The sequence below is a fragment of the Heterocephalus glaber genome, unplaced genomic scaffold, assembly GCF_053883595.1.
Source record: "Heterocephalus glaber isolate CG9 unplaced genomic scaffold, H.glaber_assembly_v1.0 deba00001465, whole genome shotgun sequence".
NCBI lineage: Eukaryota > Metazoa > Chordata > Mammalia > Rodentia > Bathyergidae > Heterocephalus > Heterocephalus glaber.
The window spans coordinates 2,746,241-2,768,573 of NW_028258312.1; the positions used below are offsets into that span (position 1 = coordinate 2,746,241).

At 41.3% G+C, this 22,333-nt stretch overlaps 1 pseudogene; it reads left to right on the top strand.

Moving 5' to 3' along the window:
* The first annotated feature begins 10,410 nt into the window (after window positions 1-10,410).
* On the top strand, window positions 10,411-12,404 carry LOC101711376 (transcription factor E2F5 pseudogene; annotated as a pseudogene).
* The last annotated feature ends 9,929 nt before the right edge of the window (window positions 12,405-22,333 follow it).

Sequence of the window (22,333 nt, forward strand, 5' to 3'; positions counted from 1 at the left end):
TCTGACTAATATTCAAGACCTGTTTTTTTTTTTTTAAGAATGATTATTTTAAAAGCTTAGATTCAAGTGAATACAGATAAACATTTAAATGAAATTACAAAGACAGTGCAGGATTTGAATGAGAAATTCAGCAAAGAACAATTTTGAAGAACCAAACAAACCTTGGAAATGAAGAGCTGAATAATTCAAATAAAAATACAGTTAAAAGGACTTGGAATACAGCTCAGGGATAGAACACTTGCCTAGCATGGGCAAGGCCCTGAGTTTGATCCCCAGCACCAGAAACAATGACAAAGACAGTTAAAATCCTCAACAGACTAAATCAAGCAAATAAAGACTATCTGAACTTGAAATATCCAAGATAGAAGGGAGTACTGAAGACCTTTGTGGTATCATTAAATGAGGAAACACATCTTGAGAATCCTGAAGGTGAGGAGAAAAATGTTGAGGGCATAGAAAACACATTCAGTCAAAAGAAAATTTCCCTAAACCTGGAAAAGATACAGACATCCATGTACAGGAGGCTTGTATGACCCTCAATAGACAACTTCCGAAAAGATCTTCACCATAGCATATTATAGTCAGAAGTACAAGAGAAAGAACTGTAAAATCTGCAAAAGTGCCAAGTCACATAAGGGTATCCCCATTAGATTAGCCGATTTCTCAGCAGAAACCCCATGGGGCAACAGAGAACGGGAATGACCTATTCCAAGTCCTTAAAATAACAGCCAGCCAAGACTGAGCAGCAAGCCTGTCAGAAATGGAGAAGTAAGACCTTCCAAGAATGCAAAAACTTAGGGAATTAATGACCCATACCAGTGTCACAAAAGATGCTTTCATCCAGAAATGAAAGATAACTATCACAATCATAAAAGCATGTGAAAGTATAAATCCCTCTGAAGAATACACAAAATAGAAAAGAATCAATCTTAACAAAGATAAAGGAGAGTAAGATCAAAGAATATTCAAAACAACTAGAAGAAAAGCTAACGACGAAAATGTCTATCAATAACATTGAATGCAAATGGACCAAATTCTCAAAGGATAGATTGGCTGATGGATTAAAATTAGCAAGATCCAACAATAAAGTGACTAAGAAGTGCCTGCGAGGCAAGTTTATAGCAGTGAATTCCCATATTAGGAAAACAAAATGCACTCAAATAACCTAATGGTGTGCCTCAAGGTCCTAGAAAAATAAGAACAATTCAAACCCAAAGCTAGTATGAAGAAAATAAAGATCAGGGCAGAAATTAATAAAACTGAGACTTAAAAAGTAGTACAAAGAATCAATATATCAAAGAGTTGGTTCTTTGAAAGACTGAACCAAATAGAAAAACCCTTAATCTTACTTTTAAAAAGGAAAGAAAAGACCCAAATCCATGAAATTAGAAATGAAAGGTGGGTGTGGTGGCACAAACCTGTAATCCCAGCACTCGAGAACTGAAGCAGAAGGATCACTGAGTTTGAGGCCAGCCTGGACTACATAGTGAGTTCAAGGCCAGCCTGAATTACAGAGTGAGACCCTGTCTCAAAAACAACCAACCTGAAATCGCAATGGATTCTGTGGAAATCCAGAAGATTATTGGTAACTACTTTAAGAAACTGTACTCCAGTAAAATGGAAAACTCAGATAAATTCCTGGATACATGTGAACTACCAAAGCTTAATCAAGAAGAAAAATAAATTTTAAATAAGCAAAATCAGTCAGTGAAATTGAAGTAATAAACTACCAACTAAGAAAAGCCCAGGTCCTGATAAATTTACTATTGAATTCTATAAGAACTTTAGAAAAGATCTAACACCAATACTCTTCAAACTCTTTAATGGAAGTGAAAGGGAAGCAGTACTTCCAAAGTCATTCCTAGAATCAAACATTACCTTGATTCCAAAACCAGAAAAAGATCCAATCAGAAAAGAACTACAAACTGATCTCTTTAATGAACATAGAAGCAGAAATCTTTAATAAGATACTGCCAAACAGAATGCAGCAAATCATCAGAAAAATCATGCATCATGACCAAGTAGAATTCATTCTAGGAATGTAGGGATGGTTTGACACACATAAATCAATAATCTACCACATAAATAGAAGCAAGGACAAAAACTATATGATCATCTCAATAGGTTCAGAAAAAGCATTTGATAAAAGTCAGCATCCATGATTAAAAACTCTTAAGAAAATAGGAATAGAGGGTCCTTACCTTAATCTGGTAAGGGCCATGTATGACAGATGAAGGGCTAACATAATATTTAATGGCAAGAAGCCGAAAGTTTTCCTCTTAAATCAAAGACAGGACAAGGATGTCTGCTATCACTTTTGTTCACCATAGTTCTCAAAACACTAGCTAGAGCAATTAGACAAGAGAAAAGGGATATGGATAGGAAAAGGAGAATTTAAATTATTTGCAGATGACATAATCCTCTACATAAAAGATCCTAAAAGACTCCTAGAACTAATAACCAAATTCAATAATGTAGTAAGATATAAAGTCAATACTAAAAAATCTATAGGGTTCCTGTGTACCAATAACAAATTCACTGAGAGAGAAATTAAGGAAATAGTATCTTTCACATTAGCACCAAGAAAAATGAAACACTTAAGAATTAGCCTAAGATTTTAGGGCCAGGGATTTAGCTCAGTGGTTCCGCCACCTGCCTTGCAAGTGCAAGGACCCAAGTTCAATCCCCGGTACCAAAAAAAAAAAAAAAAAAAGAATTAGCCTAAGAAAATGAAAGGTCCTTACAATGAAAACTACAGTACTCTGAAAAAGACTGAAGAGGATATCAGAAATGGAAAGATATCCACCTGTTCTTGGACAGGTAGAACCAGTATATTTAAAATGGCTATACTCCCAAAATTGTTATATAGATTTAATACAATCCCAATCAAAATATCAATAATGTTTCTTACACAATTGGAGAAAACAATCCTAGAATTCATAAGGAATCAGAAAAGACCTAGAATAGCAGAAGCAATTCTGGGCAACAAGGGCAAGATAGGGGGATCACAATTCCAGACCTCAAATTATACTATAAAGCTACAGTTATTAAAAAAAAAAAAAAAAGCATGGTGTCGGCAAAAAACAAAACAAAACAGAAAACAGACTTGTGGACCAACAGAACAGAATAGAATGTAAGGAAACAACTTCAGGCACGCTCAGTCACACAGTTTTTGACAAAGGGGCCAAATCCCTTCACTGAAGGAAAGATAGCACCTTTAACATTGTACTGGGAAAACTGGCTCTTCATGTGCTAAAGATTGACCTTAGACTCACATCTCTCACCATACACTAAATTAAAATCAAAATGGACCAAAGATTACAGTAGAAATACTTAATGTGCTGGAGGACAAAATAGGTAAAACTAAAAATAAATAAATAAATAAATTAAATAAAATAGGTAAAACTCTCAAAGACTTTTTGCACAAGAAATATCAAGAATCAACAAATGGAATCTTATTAAAAAAGCTTTGTGCATCAAAGGAAATCACCAACAAAGTGAAGAGATAGTTGGGTGTGGTGGTGCATGCCTATAATCCCAGCACTTAGGAGGCTGAGGCAGGAGGACTGCCATGAGTTTGAGACCAGCCTGGGCTACATAGTGAGTTCAGGGCTGGCCTGAACTACAAAAGGGAGACCCTGCCTCAAACAAACAAACAAACAAACAAACAGTGAAGAGGTAACCTACGGAATAGGCAAAATTTAAAAAGAAATAGGCAAAATTGTTTGCCATTTATTCCTCAAAGGACTAACATCTAGAATATATAAAGAGCTCAAAAAATTAGACCCCCCCCCCAAATTTAAAGACTCAATAAAAAAATGGGCATCTGAAATGAAGAGACTTCTCAGATGATGAAATACAAATGGCAAAAAAATACTTGAAAAAATGTTTAACATCACTGGTCATTTGAGAAATGTAAATTAAAACATTAAGAGTCCATCTCAGCCCGGAAAGAAGATTTCTGTCTTCAAGAAATCAAACAATAACAAATGCTGGTGAGGCTGTGGGGAGAAAAGAAAGCCTTCTTTATTGTCGGTGGGAGTGTGAACTGATAAACCACTACAGAAATCAGCATGGAGATTCCTCAAAAGACTAAAAGTAGGGCCGGGGATTTAGCTCAGTAGTTTCACCACCTGCTGCAAAGGCACAAGGACCTGAGTTCGATTCCCAGTACCAAAAAAAAAAAAAAAAGACTCAAAGTAGAAATTCCATTTGACCCAGCTATTCCCCTTTTGGGTATCTTCCCCAAAGAGTTAAAATCATCAAACTACAGTGATGTATGAGTAACTATGTTTATAGCAACACAATTCCTAATAGGCAAATCTTGGAATCAGCCTATATGCTCATCAACAGCTGAATGGCTAGAGAAAGCATGGTACCTGTACACAATGGAGTAGTGCTCTGTCATTAAGAAAGACAGACTTCAGTCATTTGTAGGAAAATGGATGCACCTTCAGATCATAATGTTAAATGAAGTAAACCAGACACACAAGCTTGTACATTGTATAGTTTCCTTACACGAACGTTTTAATAGGAAATAGGAAAGAAAAAAAGAAAAAAGAATTATATTTTAAGTATGTTTCTGTCGTCAGTCTCTGGTTTCACTGCAATGTGTAAGAGTCCTCTTTTCAGGATTTGTATGTTTTTGGACTATGTTAGAGTCTTTATTGTTATAAGCCTGTTCTGTTTTGAAGAAAAGGAGATAAATTCCCAGAGCGGGAACTCTATGAGGATAGAGAGTGGCTCCCTGGTTGCCTAGATTTGGGGGAGAAGGGTTGGGACATGAGGCTAGTGGGCAGAGCGTTTTGATTTGGGATAACAAAATGACCTAGGTTTGATTATGGTTGTAGCTGTACAACTCTGTTAATGTGCTGGAATCTATTAAATCTTGCATTTTAAGTTTGTGGATTATGTGGGATGCAAGTTTTTAGTTCAACAAAGTTGTTTCATTAACAAAAAATTAAGTGTCTGCAAGAAACTCATTTCACCTCACACTTGGGAGGCTGAGGCACGAGGATCACTGCTGAGTTCAAGGCCAGCCAGGGCTACATAGTGAGCTCAAGGTCAGCCTGAACTACATAGCAGGATCCCTTTTCAAAAAGCCAAAACCAAGGGCCAGGGATTTAGCTCAGTGGTTCTGGCGCCTGCCTCGCAAGCGCAAGGTCCCGAGTTCGATCCCTGATACCAAAAAAAAAAAAAAAAAAACCAAAACCAAACAAATTTCACCAGTAAAGACACTGAAAATGAAAGGATGGCAAATGACATTGTAATCAAGGAGAAACCTACAGTGAGCAGGAGCAGTTATATCTGACAAAATAAACTAAGAAAAAATATGAGACAAAGAAGTTCACTATAAAATAATCAAGAGGTCAATTCAATAAAATATAACAACTGTAAATCTATCTGCACCAAGTGTTGGAGCACCCAATTTAATATTTAAAAACCACAAATCTAAAAGGAGAGATAGACTCCAATACAATAATAGTAGAGGGTTTAAATACTATTTTCATCATTGGAAAGATCATCGAGACTAAAACAAAAACAAAAAAAGAGTAAAACAGAGTTAAATTGTACTATGGAATAGATGGATGGGCCACGTATAGAAGAACATGCCATCTAACAACTGCTTACTACACATTCTTTTCATTAGTGTGTGGAACTTTCTCTAGCATAACTATATATTAGGTCAAAAAAGTCAAATTACAAAAATTTCAAATCACATCCTGTATCTTTTCTAAACAGTGGAATAAAACTAGAATTCAAAGAAATTATACAAATACATGGTGACTTTTTATTTTTTGTAGTGCTGAGGATCAAACTCAGGGCCTCATGCATGCTAGATGAGCATCCAGTCCTTTAAAATTTTTTGAAAAAAAACTTTTGAGACTAGGTCTCACTAAGTTGTCCAGCTGGCCTCAAACTTGTAATCCTCCCACCTTAGCCTCCTGAGTAGCTGGGATTACAGGCAGGTGTGACCATATCCAGCTGACAATACACTTTTGAATGAACAGTAGGGTCATTCAAGGAGGTCAGGGAGAAAATTTCCTGAAAAAAATGAAAATGTAAACATAATAAACTGAAGTGGGGTACAGAAAAAGCATTTTTAAGAGGGAAGTTTACAGCAATGAGTGCCTACATTAGTGAGGAAAAATTTCAAATAAACAGTCAAAGCATGCATCTCAAGAACTCTATTTTGGTTTGTTCTTTATTAAAAAAGAAACCACAATAGAAATACTAAAGACTAGAGCAAAAATAATGAAAACTATAAATAAAAGATCAATGAAACTAAGTTGGTTCTTTGAAAAGATAAAACACACACACACCCATACACACAAGCTTTTAGTAACACTAACCAAGAAAAAAAGACCCAGATAAACGAAGATATAGATGAGGGTCTGGAAGTGTAGCTCAGTGGAGAGGACTTGTCCAGCATGTACCAGGCCCTGGCTTCTGTTCCTAACTCTGAAAAAGAATTAGAAATGAAATATAGTGGACCCTCCAGTTACAAGCAGCCTCACATATGAACAACTTGAGTTATGACCAGAATTTTAATTTTGACTGACTACTCTTGCATTATGATCTGAATGCCAGCCACTTGTGTGGTTGTAAACAAATACTCTCAATGCTAGAAAAGTGTATGTAAGCACACATAAGGGTCAGTCTGAGCCCAGATGGACGTGTGTTTGTGGGCATGATTTTGGTCAGTGCTCTATATATGCTACAATTACTGCTATCAAAATGGCCCCCCAAAAGCTAGAAAAGAAGCTAAAGAAGGAAGAGAAGGTAAAGAAAGCAATCACAATTGAGAAGAAGGAAACTGGAGACGTATGAGAGTGGCATTTGTGTGAATGATCTTGCTAATATGTACAGCATGTTGAAATCCACCATCTCGACAATCTTACAGAAAAAAATTTGTATAAGGAGGCTAATGTTGCTAAAGGTGTTACTCAAATTAGTAAGTTATGATCAACAGTGTTAGATGAGGTAAAAAGGCTACTATCAGTGTGGATAAACAAAAAGAAGTTGGCAGGTTATATCCCGAGTCTAAAATTTGTGAAAAAGCTAGGGCTATAAATACAGATCTTGTAAAGGATAATCCATCAAGGAGTGATAATGGTGAACCACTTCATTCCGGTTAAGGGGTAGTTTCACAGTTTTAAAGTGAGAACTGGTGTTCATAGCATAAGTGGGCATGGTGAAGCAGCCAGTGCTGATAAAAGGACTGCTGAAAATGACATACACCACTTCCAAATGATGACACAGAGAAACGGCTTTTGCTCTCAAGTTTTCACGTGTGATGAAACTGGCCTTTTCTGGAAGAAAATGACCAGGAGAACATACATTACCCAGGAAGAGAAGAAAATGCCAGGCTACAAGCCTGTGAAAGATAGGCTAACCTTATTGCTATGTGCCAATGAGAGTGGTGACCTCAAGATAAAGGGTCTTTTGGTTTATCATTCTGAGACACCTAGAGTGTTCAGAGTCATGAAGAATAGGCTAGGGGTCTTGTGGAGATCTAACACAAAAGCCTAGGTAACAAGTGTACTTTTTCTTGAGTGGATCAAGGCTTTTTTTGTCCTATTGCTAAGAAATATCTTAGAGGACAAAGCTTTACCACTCAAGGTTCTCGTCATCATGGGTAGTGCTCCTGTTTACCCATGAGATTTGGAAGAACTGGCTGAAGAATTCTCATGGCTCTCAGTCAAGTTCCTCCCACCTAATACAACTCCTCTACTGCATGGTATAGACCAGCAGGTTATAGCTAACTTAAAGGAGTTATAAACCAAAAAACTGTTCCTGAAGTGCTTCCAGATAGTCTCAGATACAGATTTAACCCTTAAAGAATTTTGGAAGGAACATCACAACATCTTTTCCCGTGAGGGGTTAATTGAGAAATCCTGTGCCAGTGTCCCTCTAAGAGCACTGAGATCTGCCTGGACGAAAGTGTGGCCTAAAGTTATACAGGAGAGAGACTTTGAAGGCTGGGTAGAGGAACCTGAGCCTTCACTTGACCCTGTGGTTGATGACACTGTCACTATAGCAGAGGTTTGCAGGTAGACTGTGGTGATGTTGAGGAATTGGTGGAGGAACACTCAGAGGAACTGTCTACAGAGGAACTTTAGCAACTTCTGGCTGAGCAACCGAGACTAGCAGCTGAGGAGCTTTCTGAGGAGGAGGGGGAGAATCAACAATCAGTGCAGCAAAGTTCTTCTGAAATAAAGGAAATCCTGAAAAAATGGACAAAGTTACAAAAATTTGTAGAGAAGACCCACCCAGACAGAGAAAAGCCAGTCATTACATTCACTTGCTTAACGACAATGTCACGTCATACTACAGAACAGTTTTAAAGAAAAGACAGAAACAAACAATCTTAGACCAGTTTTTAGTTCTGAAAAGGCTGAGACCTAGTGAGCAAGAAGCAAGTCCTAGTGGGCTACAGACTCTCCCAAGTAGAGAAAGGACACCAGAGAGCCAGATTCCTGATATTCTTATGGAAGGGGACTCTACTTCAAACAATAACCACCTTCTGTTTCATGTTCCCTTCCTGCAAGCCAAGATGTCAACTTGAATGATGAATACAGTATGAAATTGTTGTTTCTGGTAAACTAGGCACATTTTATAACTTTTTGGTGAATACACTAGGAAAATTATTGGTGTTTTTGATAAATCACGCACATTATACAACACTTCTTTAATTATGAAAAGGTTAAGGGGTGCTTTGGGGGGTTTGGAATGCATTATGGGTATTTCCATTATTTCTTATGGGAAAAATAGTCTTGAATTACAACCAACTTGAGTTACAACCAGCCCTCACAAAGGAATTGAGTTTGTAAGTCAAGGGACTACAGTAGAAGACATTACAACAGATTCATTGTCATTGTAATACAAAGGGCCATTGGAATTATTATGAAAAAATACGCAAAAAATTGGAAAACCTACAAGGGACAAATTTCTGTACATAAGACCTACTAAAATTGAACCAAAAGGTTGTAAAGAAACTGAATAGGCCAATAACAAATGATACTGGTCAATAATAAAACGTCTCCCAGGTCTGGATAGTGTCACTGCTTATTTAAAAAAAAAAGTGCCAATTAATTTCAAACTACTGCGAAGTAATGAGAGAGAAGAACACTTTCCAAATCCATCAAAGACCAGAATTATCCTTTTAAAACCAGACAGTGACACCCCCCGACACACATGCAATATACCAATTTCCCTGATAAACATAACAGCAAAAATTTTCAACAAAATACTAACAAGTTGAATTCAATAGCCCATGTAAAACATTACTCACAGCCAAGTATGGCAGCACACACCAGTAATCCCAGTGACTCAGCCTGAGGCAGCTGGATCATAAATTTTAGGTCAATCTTGGCAACCTAGGAGTAGATTTTGTCTTAAAAAATGAGGACAAAAAATCACATGATCACCTCAATAGATGCAAAAAAAAGCCTTTGACAAAATTCAAACCATCATTACCACTATAGTTCTATATAGTCCTCAAAACATCAGCCAGAGTAATCAGGCAAGAGAAAGAAATAAAAGGGATATATATATCTCTATATATCTATATCTATGGATATATATATCTCTATATATCTATATCTATGGATATATATCTCTATATATCTCTATATAGGGATATATATCTCTATATATCTCTATATAGGGATATATAATATAAAATAGGGATATACAATATATATAGAAGGATAGTTTGACCTCTTCCATATATAAAAGGATATAATAAGGATAGTTTGACTTCTTCCATATATATATATATCAAGTCAAACTATCCTTCTTCACAGATATGATTCTTTACATAGAAGACCAATAAATTCTACCAAAAGACTTCTAGAACTAATAAATTCAGCAAGATAGCAGGATACAAAAAACAGAAAAGTCAATACTGTTCTTGTACACCAAAAGAACCCACTGAGCAAGAAATTAAGAAAATACCATTCACAACAGCTTCAAGAAAAATTAAATACTTAAAATTAACCCAACAAAGGAAGGAAAAGACCTTTATAGTGAAAGCTATACTTGAAAAAGGAAATCGAAGACATCAGAAAATGGAAAAAATATCCCATTCCTGGGTAGGCAGAACCAATAGTTAAAATAGCTGTCCTGCCAAAACTGTTGTATAGATTTAATGCAATCCCAATCAAAATACCTACAGTATTCCTCACAGAGCTACAGAAAACAATCCTAAAATTCATATATAAACAAGAGAGACCCCAGAATAGCAAAAGTAATCTTTGGCAGCAAGAGTAAAGCAGGAGGCATCACAATGCTAGATTTCAAATTGTATTACAAAACCACAACCCCTCCCCTCCGCCGTGGGCTTCCTTCCCGCGTCCCCGGGCTTGGGGAGGGGGCGGAGGCACGGCGCGCAAGCGGCCCCAAGTCCCGGGCGCGGCGCACTTGTTGTGTGCACGACCCGCCAGCTCCGTGCGGCTCCCGGCGAGCGCTGCGACCCGGCAAGTGGCCGAGGGCGGGCGCTGCGGCGAGCGGGAGACGTGGCCCGACCACCAAGCGCCAGGACGCGATGGCGGCGGAGCAGACCAAGGGCTCAGGCTAGCCGGCGCCGCAGGGCCAGGGCTAGTGCTAGGGCCAGCGGCCGCAGGCGCAGTCCCCGCAGGGACAGACCTCGACCCCGCCGCCGCAGGTCGGGGTCGTCGGGGGCGGCAGCAGCAGGCACGAGAAGAGCCTGGGGCCGCTCACCACCAAGTTCGTGTGGCTGCTGCAGGAGGCCAAAAACGGCGTCCTGGATCTCAAAGCGGCTGCAGATACATTGGCTGTGAGGCAAAAAAGAATTTATGATATCACCAATGTCTTAGAAGGAATTGATTTGATTTGAAAAAAAGTCAAAAAATAGTATCCAATGGAAAGGTGTAGGCGCTGACTGTAATACTAAAGAAGTTATAGATTAAGATTTCTTAAAGCTGAAATTGAAGATCTAGAACTGAAAGAAAGAGAACTTGATCAGCAGAAATTGTGGCTATAGCAAAGCATCAAAAATGTGATGGATTATGCCATTAATAATAGATTTTCCTATGTAACTCATGAAGATGTCTGCAGTTGCTTTAATGGTGATACATTTTTGGCTATTCAGGCACCTTCTGGTACACAGCTGGAGGTACCTATTCCAGAAATCGGTCAGAATGGACAAAAGAAATACCAGATCAATGTAAAAAGTCATTCAGGACCTATCCACGTGCTGCTTATCAATAAAAAGTTCAGTTCATCTAAGCCTGTGTTTTTTCCCGTCCCTCCAGCTGATGACCTCACACAGCCTTCTTCTCAGTCCTCCATTCCAGTGACTCCGCAGAAATCCAGCATGGTGGCTCAGAACTCGCCTGAGCAACATGTGTTGGAAAGAAGCCAGAGTCTTTAGCAGATACCAGCTACAGAAATAGCTTCTGCAGGATCTATTAGAGGAGATATTATCGATGAGTTAATGCCTTCTGATGTGTTTCCGCTCTTATGGCTTTCTCCTACCCTTGCAGATGATTACAACTTTAATTTAGATGATAATGAAGGAGTTTGTGATCTGTTTGATGTCCAGATACTAAATTATTAGATTCCATGGAAACTTGGGACTGTTATCTACCTCTGTGTAACATTTTAGATTTCTTAAGAACCTAAATATTTAAAATTAATGAATGTAACACCTTTTTAGTTCACTGATTCTGAAGTGTTCTTCTCTAATTCTTTTTTTACTTCACAAAACTTCAACCATAAAAACAAAGGGTTCTGACTGTTTCCCGGGAAAGGGGGTTAATATCTGCCAGCCTTTTCAGTCCCCAAGTTGTTACATTCTGGGATTTCAACTTCCAATTCTGAATCCTTCTGTTTCCTTTTATGAAAGGAAGGTTAAAGGAGACTTCAGGTCATCAAAAACAAAAAAGTTGGCCAAGGGCTAATCACTTATTTGCCTTGTATTTTTATTGCTCTGAAACTATTTCTGCATGTGTCAGTCCAAGGAGACGTTCACTGCCACTTAAAAAGTGAAGGATGTAAATGAGGATATGTAACTGTTTCAGTGAACAGATTTTGTGAAGTGCCTTCTGTTTTAGTACTTTAAGTTTATCATTTTGTTGACTTCTGACATTCCACTTTCCTAGAGTACAGGAAAGATCTGTTTATGTAGTTTGTTTTTAAAATGTGCCAATGCCTGTACATTAACAAGATTTTTAAAAATAAAGTTGTATAAAAAAAAACTACAGAGATAAACTGCATGGTACTGGCACAAAAAAAAAACAAACAAAAAAACAAGTGTATCAATGGAACAGATCAGGGGACCCCGAAACAACAGCAGGTACCTTCAGCATCTGATCTTTGACAAAGGGGCCAAAAGCATGGTGGAGGAAAGAAAGTCTCCTTAACAAATGGTGCTGGGAAAACCGGCTATACGCATGCAGAAGATTGAGTCTATACTCTTCTCCCTCTTACCAGTTATTAAAACAGAAAAAAAAAATCTGCTAAAAGATAAAATAGGTCTAACTCTTGAAGACAGAGGCATAGGCAAGGACTTTCTGTACAGAACTCCAACTGCACAAGAAATAACATCAGGAATCAACAAATTGGATTCCATCAAATTAAAAAGTTTCTGCACAGCAAAAAGAAACAACCTACAGAATGGGAAAAAATTTTTTTCCAGCTACTCTTGGAACATAGGACTAATATCTAGAATAAATAAAAAATTTTTAAAAAATTAGACCACTACAAAGAAGAGATCCACTCAGAAAGTGGGCAACTGAAATGAACAGGCACTTCTAGAAGAACTACAAATAGCTATTTAATACATAAAAAAAAGTTCAACATTTCTGGACATTAGAGAATTAAATTTAAAGCACTGAGATTCCATCTTAAAGAATGGCCATCATAAAGAAATCAAAAAACAAATGCTGGGCCGGGGATTTAGCTCAGTGGTTCCACTGCTTGTCTTACAAGCGCAAGGACCCAAGTTCGATCCCCAGTACAAAAAAACCAAACCAAAATGAAACAAAAAACCCCAAATGATACTGGCAAGGATGTAGGGGGAAAAAAGAATGCTTCTACATTGTTAGTGGGAATATAAACTAGTAAACTACTGAGACTTCTGGGAAGATGGAGGAGTGGTCAGTCGAAGCAAAATCAACCTCTCCTAGATTCAGATACTAGGAATCCAGACACGAAAATAGCAACTTGGGGAAGAAAACGAAGAGGGAGGTGGAACCCCGGGACTAAGGAAGGATCTGAAAATTTGGAGCCCGAAGAGAAAGTGAAGACACAGACTCCAATGCAAAAAAGGGAGGTGGCAATCCGCACTTTCTCCTGGGCTCCCAGCTCATGGTGTAAGAGGAGGATCAAATCTAGAGAGACACAGAGAGGGCAGGTGACTCCAGAGGCCTCCAGGGAGCAACACCAGTGGAAAGGAGCACTGGATGCTGTGTGTTACAACAGCTGGTGAGCAACTCCAGTCCAAGCGATTGCCCTGCCTCCTGGAAAGGGTGCTTGGCCAATGCCATTTTAGGGAGGGGCCAACTGAACCTGGGACTCAGAGCAGCCATGAGTTGGCTTCCTCTCAGGACTCCCAATGTTGAAATCCAAAAATGACTGGATTAAGGACAACCGGGGGAGATGTATAGGGTCAGGAGCCATGGTCAGGCTGGCAAGAGACATCCAGAATGTTGTAGGCTGAACAACTCAGGCCCCAACCCCACAACTGGAGGCCAGAGTGAGCCTAAATTTCTGTAGAGTTGAATCAGTATCCCACCTAATCCTACTGCAAACTTGCTGGGATTATCCAGCACTTTCCCCTTATCCTACTGCAGTCTTGCTGGGATCATCCAGCACAGATCTGGGCTCTGTCTGCTCCCTTTGTCTACTAGTGACAGCAGAGTTGTGGCCTGATTGGGCACTACCACAAAACTATAGCTCCCAGAAGATAACTACAGGGTTAAAAATCACAGAAATCTTTCTTCTTTTGCTTTTAGTTGTGTGTGTGTGTGTGTGTGTGTGTGTGTGTGTTATAGTTGTTGTTGCTGTTCATTTTTTTATTTTTTCCATGAGTGTGAACATTATTTTTAGTTTAGTTTAGTTTTGTTTCCTTCTTTCCCTCTTTTCTTCACCACTTTCCAAAAGCTTGGGTAATTTTCCTTTGTCCTTCAGCCTTGCTTCTAGTCTCTTTAATTCATATGCTTCCTCTTATCCCTTTTTTCTCCTGAGAGTAAAATTGCGTAAGTGAATATTTACTATATATGTAATTTTCTGATGTTTTAGGTTTTGTAATATAACTATAAATTTTGTACTTATGGTTAAAGGTGACAGGTCAACAGTTATCACAGTTTGTCATTTTCTAGACTGTGCTTGATGCCGTTATTACTGATTGTACTACTTTACCCAAGGTGACATAGTTGTGATCAGTTGTTCTTCCTTGTAATGCCAATACCAAGATTGTCTCGGGGTCAGAAACAATCACCATAGTTCAGTTCCAAAGAACTGGGTGCTAGGCCAAATAAGCAGCAACTTCTCATCCCTAATAAAATCAAGAGGCAGGATCTAGGGTCAGAAGCCAGCTACACCTAGAAAACATCTCTGAAAAGTAGTCATTTCCTAAAGAAGTCTTGATACTAGTAATAACGCTACCTACCATAAGCAATTTATAAGCATCAATGTAGAAAACAAATTTTAAAAATAGAAAATGAGAAAAAATGCAAGCAAGATACAACCCCAGACTACCAGTTTGCCCAAGGCAAACATAGGGGTTCATTGAGGTAAGAAATCAAAATCCATCTGGCTGAACTTTCTCAAATGGTAGCAATAGAAGCAGATGAAAGTCTCTAGAAAAAAAAAATCAGAAATAATTACACTGATAACTAATGATGACCATAATAAAGGACATGGTTAGTGAATCCAGAGTAGATACAGATTAAAAAAGAGAGCTTAGGGAAGTGATTAAAAACCATGAATGCCCAACATAGGAAAGAACTAGATTCCATAACAGATTCAAACAGATATCCAGGAGATTAAAAATTCTATTGAAAACATACACAGCAGAATCAACCAATGTGAAGATAGAACATCAGATTAGAAGACAGGTTTGATGTGGGGGGCCTTGCCCCCCCGCTAGAACTCTTGAGTGCCTTTTACGGACATATCCGGGCCTGCTGCAAATCTACCCGGCAACAAGGAAGTAGCCCCAGTACCCTCCTCTTGCTCCTCCCCTCTAGCCCTACGGTATATATGTTGTAACAGCTTCTGCAATAAACGAGACTTGATCAGAAACCTGTCTTGTCTCCATCTCTCGTGTCCCCTGTCCCCTCTCATCCTCGCTCCCCCTCTAGGGTCTCCGTTGACTTACCCGCGGGCCGGGACAAGTGGCGCCCAACGTGGGGCCAGAGAACGGGGGATCCAGTGAAGGACGCTGCTCAGGGGCCCTAAGATTAAGATTGAGGAACAAAGAGCACACTCGACACGGGAGAGGCTTGCAATTGACGTGGACCTGCCGTCTTTTTGCACCTCGGTAAGTTGAGCAGCGATTATGGGACAGGGCATTAGTCAGCACGAATTGTTTGTGCAAGGTCTCAAGAAGACATTACAGGCACGAGGGGTAAAGGTTACAGTCAAACAGTTGTTAAGATTTTTTGATTATATTAAAGATCTCTGTCCCTGGTTCCCTGCTGAGGGAACCATTGACGAACAGAGATGGAAAAAGGTGGGGGAAGCTCTCCAGGATTATTATGCCACTTGCGGACCCGGGAAGGTCCCTATTGCGGCGTTCTCATATTGGAATTTGATTAATGATATTATTTCTCATAAAGCGAGGGATCCACTGGTGGCGCAGGCTATACAGGCTGGGGAGGTAGCTCTCCGAGATGGTAAGGGGCTGACACCCGCCAGTGATTCTGACGCAGTCTCCCGGGCCAATATGGCGCCGGGGCCCAGGCCCGTTGAGACCACGACTTCTTTGTCAGACAAAGAAGAGGACTTGATGTCCTTTGACAGTGACGACGATCCCGCCCCCGACGGACATGACGTCCCTTCGGACCAACCCCAAACGGCCACGAACCCTGCCAAGCCCTGTAGGGCAGGGCCTCGCCGAACCCCTGCTTCCTTGCTTTCCGCCACCGCCTCTAGGACAGCCCCACCCTCGCGGAAGGTTCCGCCCCTATATCCCTCCCTTCAAGCCTATCGTGGCCCGCCTCCGCCCCCAGATCCGCCCCAAGAGGGCTCCGGGTCGGAGGAGCCCGCGGGGGGAGCATTGTGGGGCGACTCCGGATATCCCCCTCCTTATATCTCTTCAGGCCCCGACACTCCCACTCTGGCATGTCCTGTTGTTGATCCCCAAAAGGAACTCCGGGACAAAATAGAATTTCTAAAAGAACAGATAAGGTTAGAAAAGGAACACCAAGAACTTATTACCCAGCTTGAAGGCTTAAGAACAGGCAAAGCCCATAAAAATGTCCGTAGAGAAGACAAACTTAAGCCACGACCCCCCGTTAGAGGGGCGGCCCCTAGGGTGCCATCCGGGTCGGGAGTATCCCTGAAACTTAAAAATGCGGAAGCCTTTCCCGTAACTAAAACTACTGACGCACAGAGACAGGCGTGAAGACACCACAGTGGTTTTGATTTTAAGGTCATTAAAAAATTTAAAACGGCTGCAGCTCAATATGGGGCCACTGCACCTTACACCATGGCTATTTTAGAATCGGTGGCAGAAAATTGGCTCACCCCAATTGATTGGCAGACTCTGGCCCGCGCCACCCTTATAGGAGGTGATTATTTATTATGGAAATCTAAATATGTTAAAAATTGCCGAGAAACTGCTAGGCGCAATGCTCAGGCGGGGAATGGATGGGTGCTTGACATGCTCCTTGGGGAGGGGGCCTACGCCGCCAACGACCAACAAATACAATTTGATGCGGGGTTATATGCCCAGATTCAGACCGCCGCCACTAGGGCCTGGAAAAAGCTCCCCTCCAAAGGAGACGTGAGTGCCTCCCTCACTAACATTCGGCAGGGCCCAGACGAGCCATTTGCGGACTTTGTCCACCGCCTTCTCACGGCGGCAGGCCGGATTTTTGGGAGCGCGGAGACAGGGACAGATTTTGTTAAACAGCTTGCTTTTGAGAACGCCAATGCCGCCTGTCAGGCCGCTATCCGCCCCTATAAAAAGAAAACTGACCTTTCCGGCTACATTCGCCTTTGTTCTGAGATTGGGGCCGCCTACCAACAGGGCCTTGCCATGGCGGCCGCCATGCAAGGCTTCACAGTCAAACAATTTTTGCAACGCCACGTCGGCAATAAGTGTTTCCGGTGTGGGGCCACCGGCCATTTTGCTAGAGAATGCCCGACCACTAAAATGCAGGGCCCCAATGCTCCGCCCCCCGGGCCCTGCCCCCGATGTAATCGGGGGAGGCATTGGGCGAGTGAGTGCCGATCCAAAACTGATGCCCAGGGCCGACCCCTTCCCCCTCTTAAGGATTCGAATTCGGGAAACGGGAAAGGGGGCCAGCCCCAGGCCCCCAACTCCAAACAAATTTACGGGGCGCTCAATTTTGCTCCAATAAACAGCAATCCATTTCAGACCTCATCAGAGCCACAAAAGGAAGTGCCGGATTGGACCTCAGTGCCACCACCCACACAGTATTGACCCCAGAAATGGGAGTCCAGGCCCTCGCCACAGGAGTCTTTGGACCCTTACCTAGAGAGACTTTTGGCCTCGTAATAGGCCGAAGCAGTAGTACCATAAATGGGCTGTTGGTTTACCCAGGAGTGATAGATAATGACTACTCTGGGGAAATTAAAGTTATGGTTTCTTCTCCCAAAGTTATTAATACCATTCAATCAGGCCAAAGATTTGCTCAATTGCTACTCCTTCCCCTTCTCTCTACCTCTAATAAGGCTCTAAACAACGCCCGAGGCAGCCAGGGATTCGGCTCATCTGATGTTTACTGGTCAGAGATACTTTCAGCACAAAAGCCTCTCGTGACCTTGTGGTTAGATGGGAGACAATTTTCTGGGCTGGTTGACACTGGTGCCGATGTAACTATCATAAAGGGAGAGGATTGGCCTCAGGCATGGCCATTAAAAGACACCCTCACCCATCTCGGGGGTATAGGTCAGAGTGAAAATCCTAAACAAAGTGCCAAAGATCTGACCTGGAGAGACCAAGATGGTAATCAGGGCACCATTCAACCTTATATCATTTCAGGGTTACCTATTAATCTATGGGGAAGAGACTTACTATCACAAATGGGGATAATTATTTCCAGCCCCAATGAAATTGTCACTATGCAGATGTTTAAAAATGGGTACATTCCAGGAACGGGACTGGGGAAACACCCTACAAACCTTACTCACCCCATTGAGCCTGTCCCTCGGCCCCCTCGGGCAGGGCTAGGCCATTTTCCATAGGGGCCATTGACACTCCTGCGGCCCATGCTGAAAAGATTACCTGGCTCTCAGATGATCCAGTGTGGGTCGATCAGTGGCCCCTCTCTAAGGAGAAATTGTCAGCAGCTCAACAGTTGGTGCAGGAACAGCTTCATGCTGGCCATATTATTCCTAGCCACTCCCCTTGGAATACTCCCATTTTTGTCATTAAAAAACGGTCGGAAAAATGGAGACTCTTACAAGATCTTAGAGCAGTTAATAAAACCATGGTACTCATGGGAGCTTTACAACCTGGTCTCCCTTCGCCGGTAGCCATTCCCCTTGGGTATTACAAGATTATTATTGATTTAAAGGATTGCTTTTTCACCATTCCCTTACATCCTGCTGATCAAAAACGCTTCGCATTTAGCCTTCCAGCGACCAATTTCTGTACCCCAATGCAGCGCTTTCAGTGGCTGGTTCTGCCCCAAGGCATGGCCAATAGTCCCACCCTGTGCCAGTCATTTGTAGCCGCGGCACTCCAATCCACCCGAGACAATTGGCCTCAAATGTATATTATCCATTACATGGATGATATCCTTGTAGCGGGGCAATTAGGAAGTGAGGTTTTAGCTTGTTATGCTGACCTTCGACGGGCACTTGAATCTCATGGCCTCCAGATTGCCCCTGATAAGGTTCAACTAAAAGACCCTTATAACTACCTTGGATTTCAGATGAAGGGACGTCACATTTCCTCCCAAAAGCTTACCTTGCGGCTGGACGGTCTTAAGACTTTAAATGACTTCCAAAAATTGCTAGGAGACATTAATTGGCTTATGCCCTATTTAAAGCTCACTAAACATGACCTGAAGCCTCTCTATGATACCCTACAAGGTGATAACCACCCTACTTCACCTCGACAGCTCACTGCCGAGGGGCGCAAAGCCATCAGTACAGTGGAACAAGCCATTCAAAATCAAACAATTACTTTTATGGATTATAACTCTCCTTTACAGTATATCATCTGCAAAACCTCCCTCTCTCCCACTGCTGTCTTTTGGCAAACCGCTCCCCTTTTGTGGGTTCATCTCCCAGTTTCCCCTAAGCGGGTCTTTTACCCCTATTATGTTGCAGTTGCAGACCTAGTTATCTTGGGCAGAGACCATGGAAAGATGTACTTTGGAAAAGAACCTGATGTCATTATCCAACCCTACCCTAAGGACCAGGTCGATTGGCTTATACAAACCACCGATTCCTGCCCAATTGCTCTTGCTTCTTATTCAGGGTTATTGGACAACCACTATCCTCCCAGCAAACTTATTGACTTTGCCAACAGACATGACTTCATTTTCCCGAAGATCACTTCTTGCTTTCCTCTGCCAGAGGCTCTACCCGTTTTTACAGACGGTTCTTCCACTGGAATGGCTGCCTATGTGTGGGATGATAACATTGTCCAGTTCCAAACCGCCCACTCTTCGGCCCAGTTAACCGAGCTCCAGGCAGTCATAGCGGTCTTTACCGCATTTCCTGCCCGAGCTTTTAATCTCTTTACTGACAGTGCTTACATTGCCCAATCTGTTCCCTTATTAGAAACATGTGGACTGATCAAACTTGCCTCTCAGACTGGTGGTCTTTTCCTCCAATTACAAGATCTAATCAGAAAACGATCCAAATCCTTTTTCATTGGGCACCTTCGCGCCCACTCTAACCTACCCGGCCCACTCGCAGAGGGCAACCGCTTAGCAGACCTAGCCACAAGACCTCAGGCTTTTGCCTATTCAATAAATACTGATGCCCCCAGTCCGATTGACCAAGCACAGAAGGCACACCAATTCCATCATCTTAATGCTCACACGCTTCGCCTTATGTATAAGCTTACTAGAGAACAAGCTAGACAAATTGTTAAGGCCTGCCCTACGTGCACTCTGCACCTTCCTACACCTCATCTGGGAGTTAATCCTCGTGGCTTGATTCCAAATGCCCTATGGCAAATGGACATCACACATTACCCTAAATTTGGAAATCTTAAATATATACATGTCAACATTAATACATATAGTGGATTCATATTTGCCACCCTGCAATCTGGGGAAGCTACTAAACACGTCATTGCTCATCTCCTCACTGCCTTCTCAGTGCTTGGCTGCCCACAACAAATTAAAACAGATAATGGTCCTGGCTATATCAGCTCTGGCTTCTCCAAATTTTACAAACAATTTACAATAACACATATAACGGGAATCCCATATAATCCACAGGGACAAGGCATTATAGAAAGGGCTAATCTCACACTTAAAATTACTTTAGACAAAATAAAAAAGGGGGAATGGTATCCTACTAAGGGGTCTCCTAGAAATCTGATATCACATGCACTATTTATTCTTAACTTCTTAAATTTGGATGCCAAAGGTTTATCTGCAGCCAATCGTTTCTGGCAACCAGAGACGCAACGACAATTTGCCTCGGTGATGTGGAAAGACCCCCTGGACCACTCATGGCACGGGCCGGATCCTGTACTTATCTGGGGCCGAGGATCGGTGTGTATTTACTCCAAGGAAATGAAGTCAGCCAGGTGGCTCCCAGAACGCCTAGTAAAACAAGTTGATAGGTGTGCTGATGATGCCGATGACCTGACGTTGTCCAATCTTAACCAGTTAACAATGGCACCTACAATTACAATCTAATAATCATCAAGAGTATAGTATAATTCAATTTGGCTAGTTATATTTGGGTGCACCCTAATTTTACACACTGTCTTATATGTTTGTCTATTGTCTGTTGTTTGTGTTTGTACAGTTGAGCTCAATATGTTCCTTCCTCTTCAAAGGATATTCGCCTATTGTTAAATTGACTTATAGATAATATTATTAAACTAAAGACATGCTTTTCTTCCCAGGTTGTTAATTGATCAAAGTACCACTGAAATTTATTTTATGAAAGTGACGTGCATTGTTACCCACACGCAACAATCAAATTACAATTAACAGTTATAAAATAAAAAGATATATATTCTTAATTGTTTGTCAAAACGATTATAGATGGGAACTCCCTTTGATGAATATAGAAGTGGCCACCCAGAAAATGATTATTCTGGTCTTAATTCATTAAAGGGACCCCCTAGTAAATTTTATATTATATAATCTTATGGGAGACATATCACAATGAATATTATCTAAATATGTTATAAATTGATTGTATTGGTTGTCCTTGATATTTAAGCACTAAATATGTTGTTACAAAACGTTGATATTGGTTAAGTTCTGAATATGTTATTGTAGCATGTCCACATTGGTTATCTTCAAAAGCTTAATCAGGGTAGCTTAACTCTCTTATTCACAGTCTAGCCTTAAATGAACATTGCTGTTTTTATGCCAACAAATCTGGGATCGTCAGGGGAAAAATTTGCGAACTTCAGGAAGATTTAAACAGATGACGACAAAAATTCACTCAAAATCCCCTCTGGACTGGCCTCAATGGTTTCCTCCCTTATCTCCTCCCTTTGCTGGGACCCTTATTGGGTCTACTCTTGCTCATTTCTTTAGGGCCCGTACTTTATAACAAAATCATGGCCTTTCTTAGAGCCCAGATAGAGGCAATAAAAACAGCGCCCATACAGGTCTACTATAATAGATTGGCAATGGCTGACCAGGACGAATGTCGGACCATCGATTAGGTCCTTGCCGTGGCGAAGTGTTCTCGCCCCACCTGGTGAGTGGGCTGGCAAGCCAATGACGGGCAACTGAGCAAGCGTGCCATGCAATGAGAGAGCCCTCGTGTGCCGCCTAAGACAGGTGCCAGAGCCTTGATTCTCTGGTTAACCGATGACGGGTAAGGTGCACGGTGCAGACACGTGTGTTGCTCTGACCCAAGACAGGCTCAGCCCCCGCAGGCTTGGCTCTCCTGACGCCTTTCTAAAATTATAATTTTAAAGGGAGGACCTGTGGGGGGCCTTGCCCCCCCGCTAGAACTC